Genomic DNA, 27,755 nt, shown 5'->3' with positions numbered 1-27,755 from the left:
TGGATTCGAGGCAGACGTGTCCTGCTAGGGACGGCTGAGCTCCACTAGGAGGCCAGTGGTGGCAGCGTTGCTTATAGCCGCGCGTACGCACGGCCCTGGCGACGCGGGGACGCATGTTCTTGGGTCTTCGCGCATGCGCAGTACCGCCGCCCCGATGTCTTGGGTACGCAAGCAGCTCGGGTACCCAGCACTAAAATTCTCTATTAGATGCGAAGCAGCTTTTTTTCGGGGCTTTGTCCGTCGCTCCATTGGCGTCCATCCGCTCCCCACTGCGCATGCGCGAGGTCTCCCCCTCCTCCTCATCCGGCGCAGGTGGTGTGAGTGCTAGCCTCCGCTTCGTTTCTCCTCTCCCGTTCTCCTCTGCCGTTCTCTCTGTCAGGCGCAGCTGTGCGCTCGTATAGAGGGTTTCACTGTTTACTAACACAAGCCCTGGACCGCTTCCGGTTTCCTGCGCTGGCGTAGGCTAGCAGGATTGGCGGGGAACAAAAGCCTTGGCGAGTAGCCTGTAGAGTTTCGACACTTTTATCCCTGCGTCTAACAAAATATTTGAATTAAATATTCTTCTAAGCTACACACAACACTAAAAGAGTTAGTCTTTAACTATAAGCGCCTTTCTTTTATGTGAAACTGGAAAAAGAGTATTCCCTTACTCTGACAAATCTTAAAAAAAACGCTTTACGCTTCGGTGTTGCAGAATAATAAATGAGGTGACCGGAAGTTTCTTGGGGTACACCACGTGCTCCTGCTATCGCAGTCTTGAAACCGTCTATATAATCCGGCGCGCGCTCGCCCCGTTGCAGTCCCCTTCGCAATGGCGCTATGGCGCCGTTAAAACGGCGCCGTTTTCTGAAAATTACACCATCTCCCTCTAAAGGGAACCATGTTTGCTGGCACGCGCTAGCGCGTTCGAGCCTGTGTAAGGGCTGGGCAAGACGCTGTGGCCTCTCCCCCTCACACTCTCTCCGTAATCATGTAATGGCGTCGGGTGACGAGATTCTGCAGACACGCGATGAACCAACGCGTTGTATCGGAGCAGTCCTGCCCAGCCTAAGGATTTATCCCTAGATCTAGGGATTTTCTGTTTGGTTCAGGGATTTGGCGTCTTTTTGTGGAATCGAGGGATTTTTGTAAGGCTCTAGAAATGCTACATGACACGGCCTTATAACAGGCGCTTCTGAGTAATCATGCTTATTCAGCTGGAAAGGCTATAAAAAACAATAGTTTTCGTTATTTGCTCTTTTCCATTTAGGAGAGCTTAGGCGTTCTGCTGGGCCGAATGAAGGCGAGAGCAGTTTTATGACACAAGATTATTACATGCTGAATACTGGGGGGAAATGGAACTTTGTTGTCCTAAAGCGCTTAGCATGCACGGGCGTATCATCGTGAGTGCCCTGAATGATTGCTGCTCTATGAAACAATGAGAAATTTTTTATTGTAGTGCACATGAAAACGTGCCAAGTTCACGCTCGTCGCGTGCCTTTACCGGGCAATATCTCCACGCCTAACAACAACTGGACCAAGAGACCTTGATAGGAGATCGAAAGTAGGGCTCACAATTGGGCGAGTTGGTACAGATTTGTTATTATATGAAAACGGAGTGACGAAAAGAGACTGTTTGTGTCCGTGTTTTCAGTTTCCGTCGCGCCGTTTTTCATCAGAACGAAAATAGTGGTCAAAATATTTGGCTACATGGGAAACTGATCAAAAGTACACAGGATGGCTATCAGCCAGTAAAAAAAGGGCCCTGTATATCTATTGCAAATCCTGCAACACTGATTTCAAATATGGAAAATTAGAAATTGACCGCCACCTCGCAAGTTTGCAAGTCAAGAAAAGGGCTACAGACTTGCGATTGAACCGAACGATCATATTTATGCCTTCAATTAGTGGGAAGTGAACTCGACAGATTTGTCGGTCTCTGTAGCACCTGGTGCCATGGGCAAGCCCTTTATGTGCAATTACTCCGCAGAAGATGCAGAAGAAAGACCTTGAGGGGCCGTTAAAGCGATGCATTTTACTTGAAATAGGATTCATATTAATTGGGCCACAAAGCCAGCAATCCTTGTTCAGACTAATTCACCTTCAACAAGGTGAATTAACCTGAATGACGACATTAAAAAGTCAATCTAGGGATTTTTCTTGCAAACTAGGGTATTTTAAGGGGTCAATCTAGGGATAAAACGTTGACTTAGGTTGGCATCACTGTATCCTGTGTAAGGGGCTCGGTAAGACACTGTGGCCTCTCCCCCTTACACTCTCAGCAATCACGTGATGGCGTCGGGGAACGGTATTCTGCAGACGCGCGATGAACGCACGTGCTCCCGCGTGGCATGGCAATGAACCCGCGTGTCGTGCATCACCAACAAGAAAAGCAACTACCGTGAATTCATGGTGTGCTCCAGTTGCAAGGACGCGTTAACATCGAGAGAGGTGCCCGTGATGAACGGAACATTAAGTCGACCCATGCGCTGCTTCCCATCCCCACGTATTTCCCTTTAGTGGGAGATGGTGTAATTTTTTATTAACACGAAAGTGTTTTATGCCGAAGTCCACCAAGATTTCCATGACGTATTTCTGTGACGAAAATACGTCAGCGAAATGAACGCCATCAAATGGCAAAGAAAAAAACTTCAAAGAAAACGTTCCGTCAACAGGAGTCGCACCCATGACATCTCGGTCCGCGACGATGGCTAGCGGGCTAAACGCCCGCTAGCCCACTGAGCTGCCGCCAAACACATAACGGAGTTCTTGAATAACTATGGTAGCACAAGGTAATGGGACACAAGGAGAACACGGAGACACACACAGCGCTACACTTGCCGTACCAACAAGCTCGCCTTGCAACCTTACTCGACGTAACGGAGGCTACATGTACGCGCCTTTTATCTTTCACACTTTCCTCTCACACTGCTCTTGCAGGGATGGATGGATGGATGGATGGATGGATGCTATCATCGTCCCCTTTATAACGGGGTGGTGACATGTGTGCCACGAGGCTTGAAAACAAAACAAGAATTACACGTCGTCTCCCCCTACGGGCGACCATGGTGGGATGCGAAAGCATCGCGGGGGGTGCGCATCGAGTTTCCGTTTCGCTTATGCCACTGATGAGACGGTGGTTGTCGAGGTGTTTGAATTAACGCTTGCCGACGCTGACACTTACGTTCGGCTTCCCGACCCTTCCTCTGCCGCACCGCGGTGGCGCTGCCGCTGCAACCAGGCCGACGTTGATGTTGTTCATGGCGTTTCGCACACCGTTGCACAGACAGAGAAAGACGGAAGCACAGCGACCGCGCACTTTTGCAGCCTCGCAGCTTCGAGATACATAGAGCCGTTGCGAAGGAGAGTGCAACTCTTGCCGGCGTTGCCGTTTACGGTCAGCTTCGCTAGCGTCCATAGCGCTGTTGCGAAGGAGAGTGCAACGGGAGCGAGCGCACAGCTGTGGTGGAGAGAGAGAAAGGGGAGAGGAGAAACGAAGTGGAGGCAGCGCTCACGCCGGCTGCTTGCGCTCACGCGAGGAGAGGGGGGAGAGTTGGTGCATGCGCAGTATGGGTGCGGACGCTGCAGAACGGACACTGCTCCGAGCATTAGATGGTTTCGCATCTAAAAAAAAACATGGCTGATCCCTCCGTCATAGGAATCGGTATAACACGAAAGTGAAACGTGTCTTCACAGAAGTAGTGCTTATTGTGTAGTGATATATGAGAGCTTGTACAACGTCTATTCGTGTTTGGCAGCTATAGCACCGTTTGACGTGTATGCACCCAAGTTGACAGCATGTCTCTATCGCGACGACTAACGCCCATGATCATGATTAAACTGTTGTGGTAGCTGACGGTGTGAACATATATTTGGACACAGCGAATCGTGAATCCCGCGAAAGGATGATATCAACAAGCTCATAATCAACACTGGTACTCGGTATGCACTTCTTCAAAGCGTCGTCAATTAAGGAGAGAAACAGCACGGTGAGCGCTTTCTAGTAATGGGTAGCCGACGCCTGTGCTCATGCATACATAACACGCACTGCGCTTCAGCAACGCGGGAGGTAGAGGTTCGTAGCCTGAGCCGCAAACGCGTGCGTCCCGCTGGCCTCTGTCTCGCAGGCGCTGCTCTCGCTCCACCAAGGCACGACATTCGCCCGTCGAAATCGCGTCCTTTCTGCAACGCATATTGCAGCAATTTTGTTAGTCGGTGCTCTCGCAATTGAAGCAGTCGGCGGCGGAGAAATCCCGTTGGTTCACGTGGAAGATGCACTACTCCGATGAGCCGACGCACGCTAACACGAAGCCAAAGGCAAAGAACGTAACTGCGTCAAGGGTGCCTCGGCGACGCCAGCGTGGCCACCCTACCTCTCTGGTATCGAGACGCTTTAACCATGACCTCAGATATCGCGTGCAATCTCGGAGTAAGCGCTAGTAAGTGTCGATCGTGAAGTATTACTTCTTTTCACCTCTCACAGACGGCGGCACCGCCCCGCTCCGCCCGCCGCGAAAGAGAATGTGTGAAAGATACAAGGCGCGTTCGCGCCGTGCCTAGCATCTCCCGAGATGGCTTAGTGGGTAGCGCGTCGGGCGCTTGCCGTCGCGGCCGCAACGTCGTGGGTTCGATTCCCAGCGCGGTATCTTTTTCTTGGTTTTTTTCTTTCTAACCCGTTGGTGTCCATTTTATCAACCTCATATCCGTGACGGATGTACTTGGTGGACCCCGGCATAAAACACTTTCGTGTTAAAACGCGGCGTTCCTGCGACCGTCTCATTCGGCGCGTTTCCTATAGCAGTGTAATTTCGTCTAACACACCGCGAGGTTGTTTTAGCCCAAGCCTCGTTCACAGCATCGATCCATATCGAAAAATAGCTCTCCGACGTTCGCCTGGCTGTCGCACCACGTCCCCCGCTCGCCCTGTGAGAATTAACTGCCAGGCTAGAAGGTAGACACAAGGCGCGCAGCATTTCTCTTCGCGTTTCACGACGCTTTGAAGGAGAGCATATCGAGTATCAGTGTTTATTATGTGCTTGTTGATGCCATATTTACGCGGGATTCACCATATGCGGTGTCCACGTATATGTTAAGAACTTCCGCTACCACAAGGGTTAAGGTAGTAGGCCACTAAAAAAACATTTGTTTAAGAGCGGCCAGCGTTGAAATAACTTTTTATTCAAAACAAGCATGGCTTATTTATTTATAGTGAAAAATATTGATTGATTGTAATGTAGGTAGTGGACATGCGGATTGACCGAGAGAGAAGATAAGGACGACGACGAGCGATCGCTACCCGCGGTGCTAGTTGGCCCTTGTCGTAGTAAAACCGGTGTCCAGTTGTCGCGACTCCTGCCTTTAATACGCCCTCGTTTGAATTTATTTTTTGGGAGGTGATCTTTGTCAAAAATTGCATTAAAAGTGGTAGTCACGTCAGCCGTGATGAGTGACTAATGGGTGGCTTAGTTCAGTAAACTTTGGCATTTGTGTAACTAAAGGTTGCAGCTATGCAATGAACTAGGATAAATATGAATGAATTAATGAACTAGGATGAACTAGGAACTAGATGGATCAACCATCTTTTTTTAAGGGTGCTCCAGGTCTCTGCTGTACTTATTTGTGGTTGTAAATGTATAGTGCACAAGCTATACATAACATGCAAGCGATCAATAACAAGCTTTTGGAAAATGAGGACCTGTGTCGACAAAACAAACTTCATATTAGGTGAAACATGAAAGAGTATAGTTTTTGTTGTGTTTCTGCTAATATTGTATTTGGAAGTATTCAACATGCCGATGATCCCCACAGTGACTGTCGCCCGCGACATTGCCCTCAGGTCAATGAAGCTCAAAGAAGGCCCAAGAAGTATAAAAAATATGTTGAAACGCGCCTACGCGCCGTTGCAACAGCTAATTTTGACGAGCTCAGAACGGATGAAAAAGGATGGTTGATCCCTCTGTCATAGGAGTCGGTATAACACGAAAGTGAAACGTGTCGTCACAGAAGTAGTTGATTGCTTTAGTGCATTGGTATATCAGAGCTTGTATAATGTCTATTGTTGTTTGGCAGATGTAACACCGCCTGATGTTGACACACTCACGATGACGCCTAGTGGCACATCTCCGTACCTACGACTAACGCCCATGATCATGATTTAGCCCTTGCGGTAGCTGAAGTTCTTAACATGTACGCTGACTCCGCATATGGTGAATCTCGCGCAAATATGGCATCAAGAAGCACATAATAAACCCTGATACTCAATATTCACTCCTCCAAAGAGAAACGCTACGCGCATTGTTTCTTCCATCCTGCTTGGCAGGTAATTCTCATAGGGCGAGCGGGGAACGCGGGGTGACAGCCAGGCGAATGTCGGAAAGCTATTTTTTATTTGGATGGATGCTGTGAGCGAGGTTCGGTCTAAAGCCGCCTCTTCGCGGTGTTATAGCGTTGACAAAATTACACTTCTATTGGAAACGCGCCGAATGGGACGGTCGTAGCAACGGCGAGTTTTTTTTTTTCGAGCCTGGTGGCACACATATCACTGCTCCATTACAAATGGGACGCTCATGACATCATCTGTTGAAGAGCTGTATGAAAGGAAAGTGCGAAAGATAAAAGGCGCGTTCATGTAGCCTCCGCAATGTAGTTGGTTGTAGCTCAGCGGGCTAAACGCCCGCCAGCCATCGTCGCGGACCAAGAGGTCATGGGTTCGACTCCTGTCAACGGAACTTTTTCTTATAGTTTTTCTTCTTTGCCATCTGATCGCGTTCATTTCGCTGACGTATTTCCGTGACTGAAATGCGTCATGAAAGTCTTGGTGGACCCCGGCATAAAACACTTTCATGTTAAAAAGGAAGCAAGCTTCGCGTCGTGTAGCGACCGGGTACCGCACCACCTGCCCAAACCCCGCATGCGCAGTAGCTAAGCCACACCCACCGACGGAGACATCCGCGCAACCTCCGCTCTATAGTGCATAGCCGCGCTGCGTACTCCCGACGAGGAAGCCGCGCATCTCGAAGCTAGACGTGTCGATCGAATGGAAGCGTGAGTGGGGACGTGTCCGTGCTTCGCTGTGCCAAGTTTTGCGTGACTTAGTGCAAACTGCCCGCAATTTTAGGTGCGAAGCAGCTTTTGCTCGTGGCTGTGTCCGTCCTTCCATTGGCGACCGTCCTCTCGAGAACCATGTGCGTTGGCACGCGCTAGTGCGTTCGGGCCTGTGTAAGCGGCTGGCTAAGACGCTGTGGCCTCTCCCCCTTAAAACCATGTGTGCTGGCACGCTGTAGCACGTTCAGGCCTGTGTAAGGAGCTGGGTAAGACGCTAGGGCCTCTCCACCTTACACTCTCTTAGCAATCACGTGATGGCGTCGGGGAATGAGATTCTTCAGACGCGTCATGAACCAACGTGTTGTATCCTAGACAGAACGCACTGGCACGAGCTAGCGCGGTAAGACGCTGTGGACTCTCACCCTTACACTCACTCAGAAATCACGGAACTTTAGTGGGCGATGGTGTAATTTCTTGGTGTTGTCACGACTGTCAAGCAAGACGGTTGCGTTTCCTTTGTCGGTTGAAGGGGTAACAGTCTGGATTGCTTTGCAGCCCACCAATAGCCTTACGGTCCTCCAGCGACAGCGCGTATCTTGTAGAAGGATTATAAAGCCTAGAAAACGTCAATAAAACTTCTTCTCGGGCTAGTTGGTGTTGTATCCCAGACGTCATATTTTTATATCATGCAGTCCTTTGCACCTTTTGCTAACTTGGTCGACCCAAGGTCCTCGCGCAACACAGCCGCCTTCTTCTTGACCTTTGTCGCCTTCTGTTTCACTGATATGAAGTTCTTTACAATGGCCCGTAGTGCCTTTTCGTCGTAGGCAGCTGCCGACAACACGACGAAACGGCCTTCTTTGTCGGACTGGACCAGACGCAGGTCGTTGTCCTTGAAGAAGGTCACCACACAAGCCGTAGGGTCTTTCCTGGTTTTCAGCCCACCGCCCATGGCCACCCCTGTAATCACGTCCACACCCTCTAATTGGCACCTCTCCTAGTCCGCCTTTACAGCCGTTCCGGAAATGCGTCTATTCATTGCCAGTAGCTCCTGAGGTTGAAGGCTTGGTTCGTGGCTGAATTTCGGCCCTTTGTTAAGTACTTTGGCAACCTTCTCCGGAATCTTGATCCGTGTTTCTGGTACGAGCACACCATTCTTCCGCGGAAGCCTCTTCTGGACATATTTAATTCGGAGGAGCTCTTTAACCAGCTCGCCCTCAAGAATTCTGTCGCCTGGGCAGCTTTGCGCTTCAGGTCTCGGAGCAAATGTTCGGCCACCATAGGCGGATACGCATTTACCGGTCCATTGCGCAGTCTGTACGTGTGCACCGCGGCTAAGCGAGATGAAGATTCTGGGTAGCGGTGGTGATACCATGGGAAGGGATTTCCGCTGCCTTCTGGTGCTTGTGAGCAAACAAGACCTGCGTCGTCTGAAAAAGCGGCGAACATCCATTACAACCTTTACAATGCATCGCCAAGTGTAAAAAAGGCAAGGGAAATGGTTGACGCTGCCTCGATAAAACAGGAAGAAGTCACGTGTGTTAGCCACCGTTCGATACATTTAATAGAAGCGGAGTACCCTCACCTTAAAAAAATTGCAGTGGCTTAGCTCGGCTATGCCAGGATATACGTAGCGTTAGCAAAGGTTCAGCTGATTATTCTGAGCTTTCCAGATTCTCTAAGATTAGCTTGATTGTCATGCTTACTGCTGCTCTTATGACACACATTCGGCCACATCGTTCAGAACCGGTAGACCTGGCGGCATGGCCGGGTAACGATACCCATTGGTAACGCTAAAGAGCGGAATGTTCTGCTTAACGAGGAAGTTCTTGCACGTTGTACAAACCCGCGCCACTGTTTCACCCCACTCAGGCGCCACCACTAAGCTCAACGTTTCACGCATCGCACTACTTTGCGGCGTCAAGTCTTTCATGTGCCATAGTCTTTCACACACGTCGCTCACGTATCTAAACGGAGTGTTTACGAAGTCCGTCTCGAAGGTCCGAGTCGCACTGGCGCTTTCGCTAAGTTTCACAGTATAGGCAGTCCATCGGCGCGCCTTCAAGTCATCGACGGCGTCTTGCTGTTGCTGCTGCAGAGATGGTCGGGCACGTCGCTCAGCATCCTGGCGACGCCGCTTTGCTAGACGTTCCTCCTTTTCCTCCAGTGTCTCAGCAGCACGTTTAGCCTTCCTCTGCTCATTCATCGCACGCTCAACCGCTAATTGCCGGCAACTACTTCGGGATCCGATGACATAAGCTTCTCGGCTGTTCTGCGCCGTTGAGCAGCATTTGCGCTCTCCTTGTCCATGGCGTTACCCACCTGCACACGCCAGTCAGAGGCGCTATCAAGCGGCACCAGCGCATTGTCAGACGGTGACTGCACAGCGAAAGCGAATAGCTGCGCGCGCCATGGCTACGACGTCACCCCTCTCGAATGCGCAGAGCAGCAGCGGCGAGTCGCGCGCGCCGGCGTCAGTCTGTCTGGCCGGCCGACACCACTCCTCTCGCTCTCCGCCACCAGCAGCGGCGGTGGCTGAGAGCGCGTGAGATGCCGGCTGCGCACTCATCCTCGCGCATGCGTAGCACGGCTCATGATGACCCACGCGAAACCGGCTTCGGCTAGGCAAGTGTAGCTAACGCTACAAAAACATGTGAGATAACTTCCGTTCTTATTTCTGTAGATAACCCATGTATTCTGTTTTTGCGCAAGTGGATACAGACTGGTTAATTCTGTTTTCTTTTTGTTCTTTTTTTGTTCTTTTAGGATGTTCACGTGATGTGAGGTCTGTGTGGTCATTGCCAACTATAAGATGCGAATTTCTTTCGAGTAATCTTTAGACCCCCTGTTAGCGCCTGTCCCGTGTTTTTTTTTCTGGGTCGTGTTTTTCCTCGCGCTTCGCTTCGACATGAATCCAAAGAGAAGTGCTTGCTGCTGTTCAATGTTGTGTTGGTAATTACGGTGAGGTCCAATTACACAATTCTGCAGGGATGTCTGTGCTCAATTTTATCAATTTATTGGAGTTTTACCTGAAGTCAACGTTTGTATCGTTTAAAGGGAAACTTTATGTACAACGCCAAGATGTTTGCATCGGTTCTTGTGTGGCACCTGTGCTCTGCAGCATGTTTTTGGCGGCTTTTGATAACAATGTACTTAGTGTACTTGACGACAAGGTATTCCTGAAGAGTTTTAGATATATTGATGATTTTTTGATCATTTTAAAGACTAACACGGATATTTCCCTGGATCACTGTGGTGACCACATTTTAACAGTTTTTCACCAACATGGGCAAGGCTTGAACTTCATTCATGAACTGCCATAGATGGTTTCATACAGTTTTTAGATTTGAAATTACATCTTAGAGAAGACCGTGTTTGTTGGCAATACAACCAACGTGCGCAAAAAGATTTGTTGCCTTATGATTCGGCGCACTCCAAGTTAGTGAAAAGGGGTAGTGCGAAGCTTTGCCTCGAGTCTGCTCTGGTGAAGTCGTGTACGCACACTATGAAGGACAGCTTTCAAGTTCAATTGGCAAGGCTACGGGCAGCTGATTATGCGTCCGCGGTCATTGTTGCAGTTTCCCAAAACATCTTGATGAAGATGAGAGGCATGAAACTGCGAATTGCCAGTGACGCACGAGTGAGGCGGGGACCTGAGGTGGCACCGTATATCCACAGGATGTCCCACAAACTTAAGGTCTCCAGCAAGCGCTGCGTTTCTGTCGTGTTCTGCGCCCCTCGTAAACTGGGTGGCATGTACGCACGCATATGCGAACCATGCCAGGCCGTACGTGAGGTGCGCAATAGGCGCGGTGTATGCCATACCACTATCATGTGGGAAGACCTACATAGGTCAGACCGGGAGGTGCATCAACGATCGTGCGCGGGAACATGAGTTGTTGAAAAATGGCAGTAATGCGCATTTACCGGTCCATTGCGCAGCCTGCACGTGTGCACCGCTGCTAAGCGAGATCAAGATTCTGGGTAGGGATGGTGATACCTTGGGAAGGGAGTTGCTGGAAGCGTTCTATATTAAGAAGAGCAAGGGCACAGACTGTATTAGTGACACGTCCATACATTTGTACGGCAACGAGTTCAGACTATGCAGGTCGATGATTGATTAGCCATGCTACGGCTGCGCGCATGCGTTTTAGATCTGTCTTTTCCGTGGTTTTTCCAAAATAAAGCCAGTTGATGTTAAGCGCTTGCCCTGTGCACTGTCTTCTTCTCTTCTTCTTCTCATCTCAGCCAGTCCGTTCTTTTTCTTCCTGTTCGCGCTAAAAAAATATGACGTCTAGAAAGCGTCAAGATGTACTTTTGGGCTAGTTGGTTCATAATCGCAGTAAAACAGCGCCGGCGAAAACAACAGACCAGACGATAAAGATACGTAACAGGTGTCATTCTCGTCTGGTCTGTTGTTTTCGCCGGCGCTGTTTTGCTGCGGCGTATTATGAGCGCGCGTGCGAGCTTCAATACGTCTAGAGGCGTCGACTTTGCTTACAGCTTCTTCTGCACCGCAAATGGGCTCATTCGTATCTCGTACAGGCCCTGTGTTATAGTCAAGTCCGAGGCTGAGGATGAGGACTGACAGTTCCGCTTTTTTAAGCTTATATGAAGAAAGCTTGTGTACAGCCTTTTTTGTAACATGACGGGATGTACCTTTTCGCGGTCGTCGCAGTCTTTCAAGCTTGGCATGGTCTGCGACGTCGTTGGTTGGCGTTCTCACACTGGCTTGATAGTTGACATGCAGCTGTATTGAAGCCATTTCGGCTGGGCACATGAAGTCCAGTAGGCGACAGCCAAGGAAGTCATTCTCCAGCTGTCGTATTCTGGCCTTGCAATCCGAGATGCTTGCTTGTAGTAGTAGTGGTTCGGCCCTCCAAATCACGCGGTTCCCGTATCCATGTCGTAGGCTACTTCTGGTTCTCCCTTCTACCTGAATTTGGCCACCGAGCGGCACGTTTAGGTGTCTCCTAGAGCTGTTCGGCGATCGTTCGGCGTTCCGTCCTTGGCGTTCTTCGTTGGTAGTGTTGTCCGTGGTCTGGAGGGGCTGTTGTCCAATGTTTCGCTGTCTCCATTCTTCGGCGGGCACTCTACTCCTATGCTGGGGTCACTGAGGCGCGAATGGTTCTGTAGTGGTAGCGACATAATGTCGAGCTCACCACACTGGCCTTGTCGTGGCCGCACTCAGCCTGGCCGGGGCGTGGTAGGGCTTAAGTCTGCGGGCCGCCGTTGAAAAATGTCCTACAGTTGTTGGTGGCCTGACCCCGACTCGCACGTAGTAACTTGCTGCCAGTTTTGGTATATACTGCCGCGGTGTTGAATGACACAACCGCGAGAGCACTAAGACTTTGTCATGTGTATCATGACGGACGCGACATGCATGACATTTCCATGTTGTGACCTGCGATTCACATTCCGCACCAGCTCATGCCATGCGAACTTCGGTATATATCAAGGTAATCAAACCGCCGCGAGAACGCCAAGATCGTGCCACGTTTATCAGATGTACGTGACATGATTGTCATGTAATGACCTGTCCTTTTTGGTTCATGATACACTCATGCCATATCCCGCCAATTTTGGTAATTAACAATTTAATGAAACGACCGCGCGAGCAGCGAAGCCCTGTCATGTGTATCATGACGTGCATGACATGCTTGCAATTATTTTTAACAGCGGCGCTGTTAAGCGTGGCGACAATTGGGGGACCCTTAAGCTTCGCCTTTAAGAGTTGAACGCAATAGCGAAATCCGGCCCCTAGCGCATACTTATTAATGTGTATTGTTACACACACACGCACAGAGACACACACACGCGCGCGCTCGAGAATGGTACATACAGGTTTTTGATGTAAAGCAACAGTCGCATGGCCTCCAAGATATACGCCGCGCGCTTGCGATTTTGGAGGCCATGAAGGGTCTCACAATGCCTCACAGATGGCAGCACATTATCTAGCGTTTGCTGTTTGCTTGATCAACGTCTTCTCGGGAAAGGCGGCATTGGCTTGATATGTTTTCCGCTAGATGGACATAGTTGTCCATTTTTAGAGGTGTTCGAAAGTTCGTGTGTGTTTTTAGCGGCGATGGCTGCACTATCCCGGCCTTTTTCGACGTAGGCTGATGGCCTCCCAAATCCGCCTACAAATCGCCGAATGAGCTCGTTTTCGCCGTGACACCTGTCAAACAAAATGTGCTAAGGAGACTCCTTCCACTACATGGCATTTATGTAGTGTTTTTTTCCGCAGCAGCTGCAAGTAACATCGGGGCTTTGTGGTAGAACACCTGCTTGCCACGCGAACGGCCCGGGTTCGATCCTTAATGGGACCGAAAGTTTTATTATTTGCTTGATTTGCTTCTTTCTCGATTTAGCGCTCACGGACGATTTTTCGCTCACAACCAACGGTCCCGACGCCGACGGCGGAATTTCTGCGACATGAGCTCTCTAACGCTATCGCGTTAAAACTCCGGGTGGCGTTGGCACAATCTCGGGTGGGTATGCGCCACTGAAAGCGCGTATATGCCAAGCAGCTCCTAGCATACCATATTATAGCAGGGGGTGTGAAAGGGAAGCGAGCGTGAGCAGGAGAGAAAGGATGAGAGGAGAGGGCGAAACATGCCATGTATAGTATGGCATAGCTCGGGGGTGTGCTGAGGAAAACCTCGCCGAGAGATGACATCACCATGCATAGGAAATGAGGAAGTGAGAAGAAAAGTGGAGGAGGAGAAGAAATAAATAAAACGAAACAATTTCTTGGCGAGGCGGGATTCGTAGCCGGGTGCCGACGGTACGAAGGCGAGCGTTTGTAACAACTGGGCTATCCAGATAGACTAGCAGAAAGGTAGATATATGGGTGAGTTGCAAGCGATGCATACCTGGAAAGTGAGGGCGAGCACGAAATCTCTGTCGTGTTCTGCAGGCGTAATTAAAAAAATAAGAGGATGCCTTCATTCTTAGATCCAGCGGTCCCATGCCGCCAATTTCGCACAGGGTGGGTGCGCTGTGTGTAATTGTTCGCACTCATTTTCCAAGTACCCTAGCAGAACACTATTCATGGGAACCATATGATTGCATCGCTATGGGCGAGACAACGAAAAAAGACGTAGATAAAGAGAAACAACGGATAGGAAGAACCACGGAGAAACAGAGAGAGAGATAGAAATAGACAGGCAGAGAAAGAAAGAGAAGCAGAAAGAGGGGGTAGAAAACACACAATCAGAGAGAGAGAAAGCAATAGACGGAGAGAAAGAAAAAGATACAAAGCAGAAAAAAAGAGAAAAAAAAGAACGGAGGGAGGCTCGACTTGGCTTTCGTAGGCTCAACTTCGCTCTCCAGACCTAACTGCCCCTCTCTGTGCTCATGTGGCTATATGTAGGCTGAACTGGTTACTTTAAGGCTAGGCATGGCTGGTCTGGTAAAGAACGCCGCCGAGCTCCACTGTACCTTCAGGCTTCGCACCACCATGGCGAAGCTGCCCTAACTTCTTATGTTATGACCTGTCATTTGAGTTCATCTCACGCTCTTGTCATACCATGCTAATTTTGGTGTACACCAAGTTAATGAAAGGGCCACGAGACCCCGAAGACGTAGGCGGTCATATAGACAGATAAGTATATAATTACTACGAAAAACTGCGCAAAATAAACATGGACAGGTGAGACACACGCACAAGCGCAGACTAGCAACTGGAAGTTTATTGAAACAAGCACAAATATAAGTAACAAGAAGAAACATCGTTCACGTGGTTCTTCTTGTTACTTATATTTGTGTTTCCTTCAATAAACTTCCAGTTGCTAGTCTGCGCTTGTGCGTGTTTGTCACCTGTCCATGTTTATTTTGCGCAGTTTTTCGTAGTAATGGAGTACCAACTCGCCCAACGCTCAGTCTTTTATAAGTATATACTAGAAATGGCTTTGGTTCGCCAAGAAATTCCTTAGCGTTTAATAATAAAAGCCATACAAATTGGCAACTCAGAATATATGTGCGAGCCCTACCGTGTGCATTTTACTGAAAGTGCTCCATCACTACATGCCGGGCAGTGCCAGCGAACGTGAACGTCCGAATCAGCATGGACTCACAAAAAGCTGTGTATGCACCCTATAGCGCATGCGGATGGCACATGGAGGCGCCCTAGTCGAGGCTACACTGGACAATTACTGAGCGCATGCGCGTCCTATATTCGCTCGTTTGCCTGTCTGAGCGCTGATTTTGCTGTGGCGCTGCTTATTTCGCATTTGGGCGGCGGCAGTCGCTTTTAACTGGTCGCACTGCTTGAGCCATGCGACCGTCGTCCAGGTTTGTTAGGTATAAAGGACAAAAAAGAGCCAGAAAACTAAAAAAAACCCTAGCCATTAGGTAACCAGAAGTAGCCAAGTGCGCAGGAAAAAAGCAGTGAGGTTTTTAATAAACTGAGTAAATGAAAAACACTTTTGGCGAATATGTAAATTACTACAACATGAACCCTCCAAAAAAAGTTACACCATCTCCCGCTAAATGGGACCATGAGGCGATACGAAGCCGGAGCACTTGCACGATCGCGTTCCGTTGGCGTTCGTTGGGCATGCTACCGACCTCGCGTCGTGGAACGCGAAGAGGGACGCTACGCGCGTCGTATCTTCCATCTAGCCTGGCCATTAATTCTCACAGGGCGAGCGGGGAACGCGGTCGACAGGCGGGCGAGAGGGGGGCAGCGTAGGAGAGGAGAGAGAAGGGGAGGGGACGCGCATGCGCTCGAGCTCATCACGGCGTTGCGCAGGAGAGATTTCGGCATGTCTAGCCCGCGTTTCAGAGGAAGAGTGGAAAGGGGAAGGGGAGAGGGGTATGGGAGAGGGAATGTGGAAAGGGAAAGTGGAGAGGAAAAGTGGGAGGGAAAGTGGAGAGGGAAAGTGGGGAGGGGAAGGGGAGAGGGAAAGTGGAGAGGAGGTGTGTGGAGAGGGTGAGTGGAGAGGAGGTGTGTGGAGAGGGTATGCGCATGCGCAGTAAGGATGGTCAGGCCGCACACCACCATCACTACCACCGCCGGATTGAGCTCGACCTTAAGATACTTCGCATCTAAAACAGAATTGATGAAACTCAAGTATAAATTGTAGACATTAGCAATCATTGAGGCGATCGGGCTCAACTCGTCAGAGACTAATGAGGACGTAATCTGTCCCAACTATCGGCAGAATATCATGGTTGCTAGCACTCCTGAGAGGCACAACGCGGACAAATACTCAAGAATCAGGCTAATTCAGATTGGAGGGAAGGACCTCGAAGTGAGCGCCTACGAAACGGCTCCGCACAGCACGTGCAAAGGTGTCATACGCAACATTGATGCCAATGATGGTCCCGCGGTCCTGGAAAGTAACATTGTCAACGACAGGAATCCGCTAGCCTTAGCAGTGAAGACAATTAAGAACGCGGGTACGGTCATCATCGCATTTGACGGTCTTAAAGTACCAAACTTCGTACGGTACGGCCCGACCCCGGTGAGATGTTTTCTTTACCGCAAGCACATGGACATCTGCTACGCATGAGGCAAGTTGGGCCACCGAGCGGATGTGTGTCCGAGCCCTGAAGAATCAATGTGCAGGGGTTGTGGTACACCCAAGCCAGAGGAGTCACATCAGTGCTCACCGAAATGTGGCCTATGTGGAGGACCCCACCTGACGGCCGACAAAGACTGCAAGCGACGTTTCCAGATACCATACGTGGTCAGAAGGAGAAGACGAGAACGGGCCAACGAGGAAGCAAGCAAACAAATTGGCAGCACGCCCAGCAACGCGGAACCAGCGATGGAAAGGCGCCCTAGATCCAGGGGAGGCTCTCGTTCTAAGAATCGCTCCAGAACCAGAGGCCATTCAAGATCTAGGAGCCAATCCAGAGCTCGGGGACGCTCCTTCTCCAACGGGGCGCAGCTGTGCTTTGAATCGCCTGGAGGACCTTTGCACCCCAGGGACGAAGATCGTCAACGGCAGTCAACCTGGGCCGATCGAGTCCGAGGAGGAGCGCAGGGAAAGCAGGTAACGCGCGAGCGACCGCCAGAGCATGAGCATACCAAAGTAGAAAGTGATAGGATAGCGCAACTAGAAAGGGAGAATGATAAGCTAAGAACCATGATTGAGAAGCTGATTACGGAAATTTCAGAAATTAGAAGAAGCTCTCAGATAGCCGTAAGAAATCAGCCACCCTCAGCTAGCAGCAATAGCAAGCAATCGGAAGTCCCACGACCCATGGACGTTACCAAGGATGAGGGGGATAAGGAGAAACCCGCGCCTAAGAAGCGAGCCATAACTCCATGTGAACAAGTGCCTACCAGTGCGAAATCTGCAGTCAAAGAAATGCTCACAGCACTCAGCGACAGCGTGAAGCAGATTAACGAACGGCTGACACAATTCCAGTCAGGTATTTCAGCCATGGAAGAGCGCACTAACCAGAGATTCCTCAAGATTGAAGCATATCTCAACGATACGGTGGTCCCAGCTCTGGCCCCCACGGCTCCTGAACCTCTCGTTCAACGCACGAGGTCTCACAGTCTTACTAAACTAAATAATACACCTCAGCCCAAGCACGATGGCTGCACAAACTAGTACAATTAAAATGTGGCAATGGAACTGCAGGGGTTACCAACATAAAAAGACACCCCTGCAACAATATATTCGATCGTACCCTGAGAAACCGCATGTCATCTTACTCCAAGAAACGCTCACCCCCAGCGTCGCTTTGCCCGGGTATCGCTCGGAGATAAAGCGTAACGATGGGGGAAGGGGTATCGCAACCCTAGTTACTAACAGGGCTACGCACATCAGCCACGATCTAAAGATGACAGGTAGCGAAATTGAATACATTTGCTACCTGTCTACAGCAGTCCTAAAGATATGAAGCAAAGATTCCAGTCCCTACTTACCAAAGCTGTCAAACTAGCTCGAGACTATCCGCTAATCGTTGCCGGAGACTTCAACACTCCCCATCGCGCATGGCGTTACCACTACAATACCATCAAAGGGGAGAGCCTATGGCGCGAAGCGACAGACCTAGAATTAACGCTCATCACAGACCCAGCATTCCCGACTAGATGCGGCACATCGACATGTCGAGACACAACTCCAGACCTCACTTTTGTACACAACGCTACCGAACCCACATGGACTAACTTGAACCAAGACTTTGGAAGTGACCATTATATATAATGAGGATCGACTTACGAATTCAGCAGAAGAGACTACGCAAATTTCAGGTCATAGACTGGGACGAATTCCGCAAAGTCAGAAAGAAAAGGGTGATTGGAGAAGTGGACCTGGAACAATGGACAGCACAGCTAAGGGAGGATGTTGACGCCGCAACTAAAGAGGTGCTCGCGGATCTCCCTATCGAGCAGATGGACAGCCGACTAGCGCACAGAAGCTCACAGAAGCTAAACAGCCCCTACTTAACCGGTGGAAGGGCCAGAGACTCAACCGTAGGCTGCGATAGAAAATTGCCGAAATCAATAAAGCGATAGAAGAGCACTGCAAAACCCTATCCAAGCAGCAGTGGGATGAGGTTTGCAACTCCATAGATGGCCGAACGAGGAAAGGAGGAACCTGGAATCTACTGAAGCATCCACTAGACAAAACCAACACGAAATCGAATCAGCGCAATACGTTGAGCAAAATTCTGCACGTGGCACAAGATGATTCATCTAAGTCAGAAGTTATTGAGCAGCTAGTGAGTAGGTACCTATCCGTCGAGGACAAACAGCAGCCGCCCCCTTCTCGATTAGGCTATGCGGGTCCAAGCAACCCCATTTTAGATGTTGAATTCACAATAGCAGATGTGAGGGTGGCTTTATATGACCTCAACGGAAGATCTGCCCCCGGTCCCGACAGGATAACAAATAAGATGCTCCGCATTTTGGATGACGACTCCATAGAGTACTTAACACAACTAATTAATGAGATGTGGAAGAATGGTGGAGTTCCTCGCGAATGGAAGACCGCTGACACCATTTTAATCCCAAAACCGGGAACGCCCCCAGGCTTTGAGAATGTACGATCGATTTCCCTCACATCGTGCGTGGGAAAGGTTGCTGAACATGTTATACTAAATCGATTATCTCGGTACCTAGAAGAGCACGAGGTTTACCCTCACACGATGATAGGCTTCCGACATGGTCTATCTACGCAAGATGTCATGCTCCTACTGAAGAACCAAATAATCAGCCACAGGACAAGGGACACGACAGCAATACTGGGACTATACATGGAAAAAGCCTTCGATAATATCCACCACACCTTTATACTCAAGACCATTTCGAACCTCGGTTTGGGTAGTCACCTTTATCAATATGTTGAGGCTTTCCTCAGCGGAAGGACGGCAACGCTCAAGGATGGGGATCTAACATCAGATACAGTGAAGCTAAGCGACCGAGGTACACCCAAAGGAGCGGTCATCTCGCCTACCCTTTTCAATATCTGTATGATAGGTCTCGCCAAAAGACTCGAAGATATCGCAGGCATGCAGTACACGATTTACGCGTACTACGTCACAATGTGGTGTACTGGAGGCAGCGACGGACAAATAGAAGAAAAATTACAAGAATCTGTTAACGTCACTGAAGAGTACCTCATTCTAACGGGACTCCGATGCTCACCCAAGAAATCGGAACTCCTGTTTTACAGACCTACGAGAAGAGGCCGCAAACCCAGGGGCTGGATTCCTCCAGAGGAGAACAAGATCACTCTCAATACCAAGAGCGGAAGCGTCATCCCAAGGGTTATTTCTATCCGGGTCCTGGGCGTGGTGATAGAATGCAACGGCTCCAATAATCAAACAATACAACATATCGCTAAGAAAGCGGCAACGCAATCAGGCTCATCAAAAGAGTGACTAACCGCCGACAAGGGCTTGGAGAAGACAACGTCGTAAGACTAGTTCACGCTTTTGTGCTATGTCACTTCGCCTACGTAGCAGCCATGCACGAGTGGCAGAGATCCCAAAGAGACAAACTAAATGCATTGTTAAGGAAGGTAATCAAGGTATCTCTTGGGCTACCTGTCTACACCGAAACTGACAGGCTCATGCAGCTCAGGATGCACAATACAGTGGAAGAAATAGCAGAAGCACAAGAAAGAGCCCAGTTCATTAGACTCTCCACCACGCGATCAGGACGGCACATCCTCACACGGATTGCTATACCAATAACAGTGATAGATAACAAGCATAAATTCCCAACGATTTGAGGGAGAATATAACAGTTCTGCCTGTTCCAAGGAATGTTCACCCCATTCATAATGTGAGCAGAAGGTAAGCCAGAGCCAAAACCCTGCTAGAAAAAGCTAAAAATCAGGCTGAAGAATCCTCGTTTGTCGACGCGGCTTTTATGTCCGATAAACGAGCCTTCACAGTAGTACTTGTGAACGGCGAAGGTGAACTCGTCAACTCGGCTTCCACCTATACCACAGAACCAGAAATTGCTGAGCAAGTAGCCATCGCACTGGCGCTTCTAGACCCAAATAGATCGAGGATCCACAGCGATTCTAGGGCAGCCGTCCGAGCATTTGCCAAAGGAGTTATTTCCAGACAGACTCTGGCAATTCTCAAGGGAATTGTAATCAAACCACACACGATCATCTGGTTTCCTGCTCACATGGGAGAAATCAACAGTGATCCCGCGAACCTCAACGAATCTGCCCACAATGCTGCACGAGGACTTGCCAACCATGCAGCCACAAGGCAAGAAGATGCTGAGGTTTCAGAATGCAGGGATTACCTCCTCTCTTACAACGAGCTAACAAAGCACTTTTACCTAGGACGCAGGGTCTTCCCCCCTCCGCACAGTAAACTAAATAGAGCACAGGCCATTACGCTAAGGCTCTTACAAACAAGAACCTATCCGAACCCGCTGTTTATTACCAAGACTTATCCCGAGTTCTCTTCTCCTACAACATGCCAAACATGCCACGAAACAATAGATATCACTAAGGGCTGGCCAAAGATACATTGAAATTGTATCGCGATACGATACAAGATACTCAGGCAAGAAATATTTGAGATACAGATACAAGATACCACAACACTGATTGTATCCGATGCGATACATTGCAATTGTATCTTAAGATACTCCGATACATTCGCAAATTTGTTGTGATACGTCTATATAATGTAGCACTAAACACCTATGCACAAAAATTTTCACTCGAAAATTTACTAACTGCGACCAGTTTTGTTTCATTTGAATGAAATGTCTGTCGGTATCTCAAAAGTTTTGTATTTCTTCATCAAGGTATATTAGTTTCATTCCGAAACAACTCCCTGGCGTTGCTGTAGCTGTTTAACATGACAGCTCTTTATACACTTCGCTGATCCTTTCACAAAAACTTTCACACGCCTCAGCACGATGGTGCAAATATCCTTCTGGAGTTCTGCATCGGCCGTAAACGTATTACGGTTTTCGCAGTACCGGATCACCGGACAGCTGTACATCAGCAAGAACGCTTGTAGCGACATTCATTGTGACGCATCGTGTTTATGTAGACGACATAAAACTGAAATGACCTTTATATTCACTTATCTGCTGGCGTAAAGCGTTAGTCAGCGAGGTACTCAGTAATGCACAAACTTAACATTTTCTTCTTCTACGAGAAAATATGTGCAGCCCAGAAACGTCGTAGACTTACTGTATAGTTGCACAAAGTGCCCCAAGACACCACCACTACTCACACTATATTGCCACTTATATATCCGAATACCTGGTGATTAGTTAGAGTAAAAGCCTTTATGAAAGCCTAAAAAGGGAAATCCAATATATCTAAGTAAAATAGATAAGCGGTTCCGCATCAAACACAGGCAATAGGAATAAAAACACGATGCAGGCCGTACCCCCAAGAGTTAGTAATTGGGGCCTAACGGCGCATATTTAACACAAGTATAGATAACAAATATTATGCCTTAAGGGCAACTCTATGTCGCAAAACAAAATAATAATTGCTGCGTTTTACCCCCCAAAACCGTCATATAATTATAAGAGACGCCGTAGTGGGGGGCCTCGGAAATTTCGACCACCTGGGGTTCCAAAACCTATGCACATGGGCCTCTACCATTTGGTCTCCATGGAAATGCGTCTGCTGTTACCTTCGGGTCAGCAGTTAGGCGCCATAACCACTAGCCCACCGTCGCGGGTACCCGCCAATAGCTGTAACAATTAACCATTTAAGGTAATACCACAGAAAGTTCAGTGCCTATGGAAAATAGCGCAAAACGGCTCGTCGGGATACTCGTGAGAAAAACGGAGCATTTGGTATAACAATCTTTCCCGAATTTCTTTGCTGACATCTTTAAGATGCTCATTATAATTTACGTTATTATAGAGCAAACTCAATTTCGCTATTTTACTAGTAGTAAGCAGAATTTGTGTTACTGTACACTCCAGGCACGAGCAGATTATTATATATTTGTTCTCAACATCGCCTTGACATAGAAGTAAGCTGAAATGGAATATAAATATGTAAGCTGTAGCAGAAACGACGCAGACAGTTAAAAGTAAGAATAAAGCAGAGAGCTTACCTTGCCAGCTCGTTAAACACATATTGCAGTAAGCGGACCAAAAAAAACAATACAGAGACATAGGTAATGTATCGGATGGAAAGGACGAGCAGCTGACAAAGAACGTGTGCTAACATAAAAAAAATTTAAAAAGTCCTTGAATAAATGAAAAAAGACGTACGCCAAGATAGCTTCTGTTAGGTGAATGCTTATTCTATTAGATCCAGCATCGGTACCGGTGGTGCTATAGATATGAGAACATTATTTGCATATATCACTGCATGTAAGTCAAACTCAAATGAACGAGGCCCTTCAAATCGCCGATGTGTGAAAGCCTCAAGACGCAAAGCAACCTCATTCTTGTATTCTTCAGACTTCGTGACGAAACACAACTCAAGAGAAACTATGGTAACGACACTACAGTGGCATCAGAATTCGTGCGAAAGACGCCGCACGCATTGGAGCACGCGGCACAGGATAATGGCTAAGAGCCAGTGTCATTACAATGATACAACTAAAGAAAACAATAAAACACCGAAAAAGCAAAAGGTCGACTGGGCTGGATGTTCGCGCACTTGTCTTTCGATACGATGCGTGCACCACCACGTGACTGCTCCATCAATATGGACGCTCAGAGCTCATCACCCCCTGCCCTCGCTGGAAAACTCTGGCGGAGAGAAAAAAATAATGTAACTGACTTTAGCTTTATTTAGTGGCAGCAGTATCAGCATGAGAAGCGGAGTTCAGCCAACGTTTATTGTTTCGCACGGTGGTGTTGCAGTATCTTGCATCTTAGGATACACAATACATTTTTCAATGTATCGGAAATACAGATACTGATACATGTCTTGCGAGACGTATCGCGATACAGGTACAAGATACCCAAAGAGTATCTAAGATAGTATCTAAGATACATGTATCTTCGATACTGCCCAGCGCTGATCTCACTCATATGCTCTGGCGTTGCTCCGCGTTACGCACCGACAAGGAAAACACTGAAGAGCGGTGGGACGCAGCTCTGCGCAGTCCAACATTAGAGGGACAATTATGGGCAGTCCAACGGGCCCGCGAAGCGGCCGAAAGGCTAGGTCTTTCGGTCCCAACGTGGGAGCGGCCTGCTTCGGGCTAGGAAACTAGCATGACCTATAGGACCTCAATAAATTTCTTTCATCCATCTATCCATTAGCAATCATTCCGTGCAGTATAATGGTGCTTCTTGCACTGTTGCCTCTCTCAGTGAAGCCTGGATAGTGTGTACTGCGGCATCTGTTTTGCTTCACGACAATAAATTCGTTGCCTACGAAATCTACCTTTTACGCTTTGCGGTGGTACGGTTAATACGAAAGCATGGCGGTGCACGGTAACGCTCGCAGTCGAAGCACACGGGCCGAGTTTCTTCGGCATGAGGTATTCATTGCAGCGGGCAGATTGATTTCGAAGAACCAGGCGCCTATCTCAATCAAGCAGGGTATGATCATTGAATGAAAGACAGACAGTGATGCACTTCTCCCCTAAAAAGAGGCGAGGTAAACGCAGCGGTAACTGGAAACACGCGCCATTTGAGTAATCGAGAGGCCGCGCATAGAGGACGCCGTTCGCTTGGCTCAAGCTTTGCGTGCAGTGAAAAGCGAGTACCCGCGCCCAAGTGTGCAATAAGCAGCGCTTCGCGCAATATCGGCGGTCAGCCGGGCAAATGAGCCTACAAGGACGCGCATGCGCTTACTAATTACCCAGCGCAGCCTGGACGCGTGCGCTGCGCCTCCGGGTGTCCCAGAGGCACCTTACAAACGGCGCTCCTTCACCTCCCAAATTTTAACGTGATAGCTTTAAAGAGCCCATTTCGCAGATATTCCGGTGTCGTCGTCGGCGTTGTTGGTTGTTAGCGAAAAATCAGCGTTGTCCTTGAGAGAAAAATTGAGGCTGATAGACATATTCGGTTTGAGTGGGACCGCGGATATGAACCTGCGACCCCTCGATCCGTGGCGCGATGCATTTAGCCGCTCAGCTAGCATACATACATCCTGTAACATACTAACGGCGAAGAATTTATACACAGTGTTTACCGTTGGTCGTACGCACATCTCGAAGGAGCTTCAGCGTTGCAAAGGCTTGACTATCACCCGCCAGACGGCACAAAGGGCCCACGGGCGCGCTTTTAACCAGAGTACTTCAATCATACCACTTGTGAAACTCCCCATAGGCCCCGCGTATCCGAATTCCGCGATTCCGAAATCGCCGGTGGCCGAAATCGCAGGGGTCTACTGATTTTAGCGTCATCTGTTGACCGAAAAATTAACAAATAAACGCTTTAAATAACTCGCGCCCCGAAAGCGCCGCCGCATACTGCCAAACAACAAGCAGCGCATAAAGCAGCGGCCTTATGTGTTTCATGTTGCTGCGCCTAGATGGCGCGACAATCTGCAAGCTCCCAGCAGAATCAGCCATTGGCATGTGCGGGTTTCAGAACGCAGCTCCGCAACTTGTATGATTGAAGAACTCTGCTTTAAACGGCGTCGTACCGCGGTATTCCGTATGTATGGATATAGGAGGAGGAAGCCGTCCGCACTTTGACTTTCCTTACGGCACGGCTTAGGTGTCCACCGCGAAGTAAAGCGAGGCTAGAGATTTGGAAGGAGATACAAACACGGTCCGATTAGGCTATCGTGTTCTACACTTGAAGACGAAGCTCAAGCGTCCTCCAAGTTTTTGTCCGTGACTGTACCCGACTGGTACACCGGGGTTCGGCAACTATTTGAGGCGGAAGGCCGAGTTGCATGAAGCCGACACTGCGGAGGCCGGACGACATACCGAGGGGGGGGGGGGGGAGGGATTCGGCAATAATGTACAGAACTGTAATAGAAATTGACGAGGGTAGCGATGCGGCCTTGTTGGTCTGTCATGGTTCTTGGATGTGGGCGCGAAAAGACAAGGACGAAGGGAAGAAGGACACACATACTGTCGAAGCGCTAGTGCGTGTGTCCTTGTTCCCTTCGTCCTTGTCTTTTCGCGCCCACATTCAAGAACCTGTAATAGAAATCATATTTATTTTCAGCACGCATATCACAAAGTTGCACTTTGAAAACATCGGTTACAAGCAAAAACCCCATTTGAGGTGAAAACTGATATGTCGGCCTTGAGATAAGAAGTGACAAGGACAGACTGTTGGGCGAGTTGGTAATGCATTCTGTAAAAACTGCGCGAAAAACGTGGACAAAGGGAGAAACGGACGACACAAGCGCATACTAACAACTAAAAGTTTATTGAAAAAACACAGAATGTGAAGAGCAAATAAACCACATGTGCAAGGTTAAACAACAGACAGTTACAAGTGCGCATCGAGATACGCAATCTCCGCCTCGTGCAACGCCACAGAATGCCTGACAACACAACACAGCGCCGCGCGCCGCATGTTGCCGACCCTTGCTCTGCACTGTCGTCTAAGTGGCATTTCTTCCCCTGCGCAAGTGAGAAGTGACACTTCGACGGTCTGACAGGCGATATGGGCGAAATGGAACCCATACGCTTACTCTGGCATTACAGTCACTGCCGCTCCCGAGTCAGTTTCCATGTTCAGCGGTTTACCTTCTACCTGAATGTGGACACGATATGAGATTTCAGATTAATGAAATGATACAATTCGTGCCAGGATTCTTCAACAGAGCATTCTAAGGCATCTGCTCTCTTTCACTCTGCTGCTGTGCACATTTTTCTCAAATATCCTACTTTTGTGGAATTACTGCGCATGAAGTTCCTAAACTAACGTACAGCTGAGCTAGTCGGTAGGTAATCATGCTAAAAAGACAAAGCGGGCAAACACGGACAAAAAAAGAAAAGTCACCACGGCGCTTGCGGTGTGTTGACTTCTCTCTTGCGTCCTTGTTTGCACGCCCTGCCTTTTGAACACAAAGTTCTTGTACCAGCGCACGCCTGAAGAATGCTCCCTGCGGCATATTTCACACCACTGTTTTTTTAAGAATGTGGCTCATTCGGGTATTTTTTATTCATTTCTTCGAATGGCTGCTAACTGCATTTAACGACTCCTCTTTATCATTTTATCAAAGGCGCTGCCTTCCGCGCCAACATTTCTCAGTCCAAGATTGCAATCTTGCAGGCAATGTCAAAGGTGAGCTTCTGTTCCGAGAATAAAGATCACTGGGTATGTTAAGAGTCTTATAATGCGTCCATAGTGATATTTGATCGAAATCCTGAACTATTAAATTCAAAGCATTTCTTAGTTGAACCCAAGGTACTTTGAGCGTATCTATCTATCTATCTATCTATCTATCTATCTATCTATCTATCTATCTATCTATCTATCTATCTATCTATCTATCTATCTATCTATCTATCTATCTATCTATCTGTCTGTCTGTCTATCTATCTATCTATCTATCTATCTATCTATCTATCTATCTATCTATCTATCTATCTATCTATCTATCTATCTATCTATCTATCTGTCTATCTGTCTGTCTGTCTGTCTGTCTGTCTGTCTGTCTGTCTGTCTACCGCCTACCTACTTATCTATCTATCTATCTATCTATCTATCTATCTATCTATCTATCTATCTATCTATCTATCTATCTATCTATCTATCTATCTAGTCGCCTACGTCTGGGTGCTCTTCTGGTCGCTTCCTTAGCATGGTGAAGACCAAAATTGGCACGGGAGGGAAAGAGGGTTTGACAAATATCACTGTTTGGTCATGAGATGAATACTGTGAAAATCCGGTCGCCTGCGTCGTGAAACCCTTTCCTCCAGACACGTGTGGCACATACCCATATACCACGGGCCATGGTGAGCGGGCATGCGCCACATGTGAGAGACAGCTTATGTCTACCCAGGAACGGAGAGAACAGGCGTTGGTAATTTAAATGCCAGAGCGTAAAGAAAAACCGACATCGGCAGCGTTGACCCAACGAATGCAAAGCATAAAAACAGGATCCCAGCAGGAATTGAACCCAAGCATTCTGCGTGGCAGTAGGGTATTCTACCTCAGACACGCCACGTCTGGAAACTGCTTTAAAAAAACACCATATGCAGGTGTAACGTAGGTACAGCGTCAATTATCGTTGCAGTGCTGGCTATCTAATTTAATACCAAAACAATAAACATTGCATATGTAGTCATATGATACAGGAGTCATACCGGGTCAAGGTCAATTGTGGTTGCAGTGTAGGCTCCGCTTTCATGGAAGTCCAATAAACATTACATTTGTATTCCTGTGA

Source organism: Rhipicephalus sanguineus, chromosome 10, assembly GCF_013339695.2.
Source record: "Rhipicephalus sanguineus isolate Rsan-2018 chromosome 10, BIME_Rsan_1.4, whole genome shotgun sequence".
Classification (NCBI taxonomy): Eukaryota; Metazoa; Arthropoda; class Arachnida; order Ixodida; family Ixodidae; genus Rhipicephalus; species Rhipicephalus sanguineus.
The sequence above is the reverse complement of the archived record's forward strand: the minus strand, read 5'-3'. Positions refer to the sequence as shown.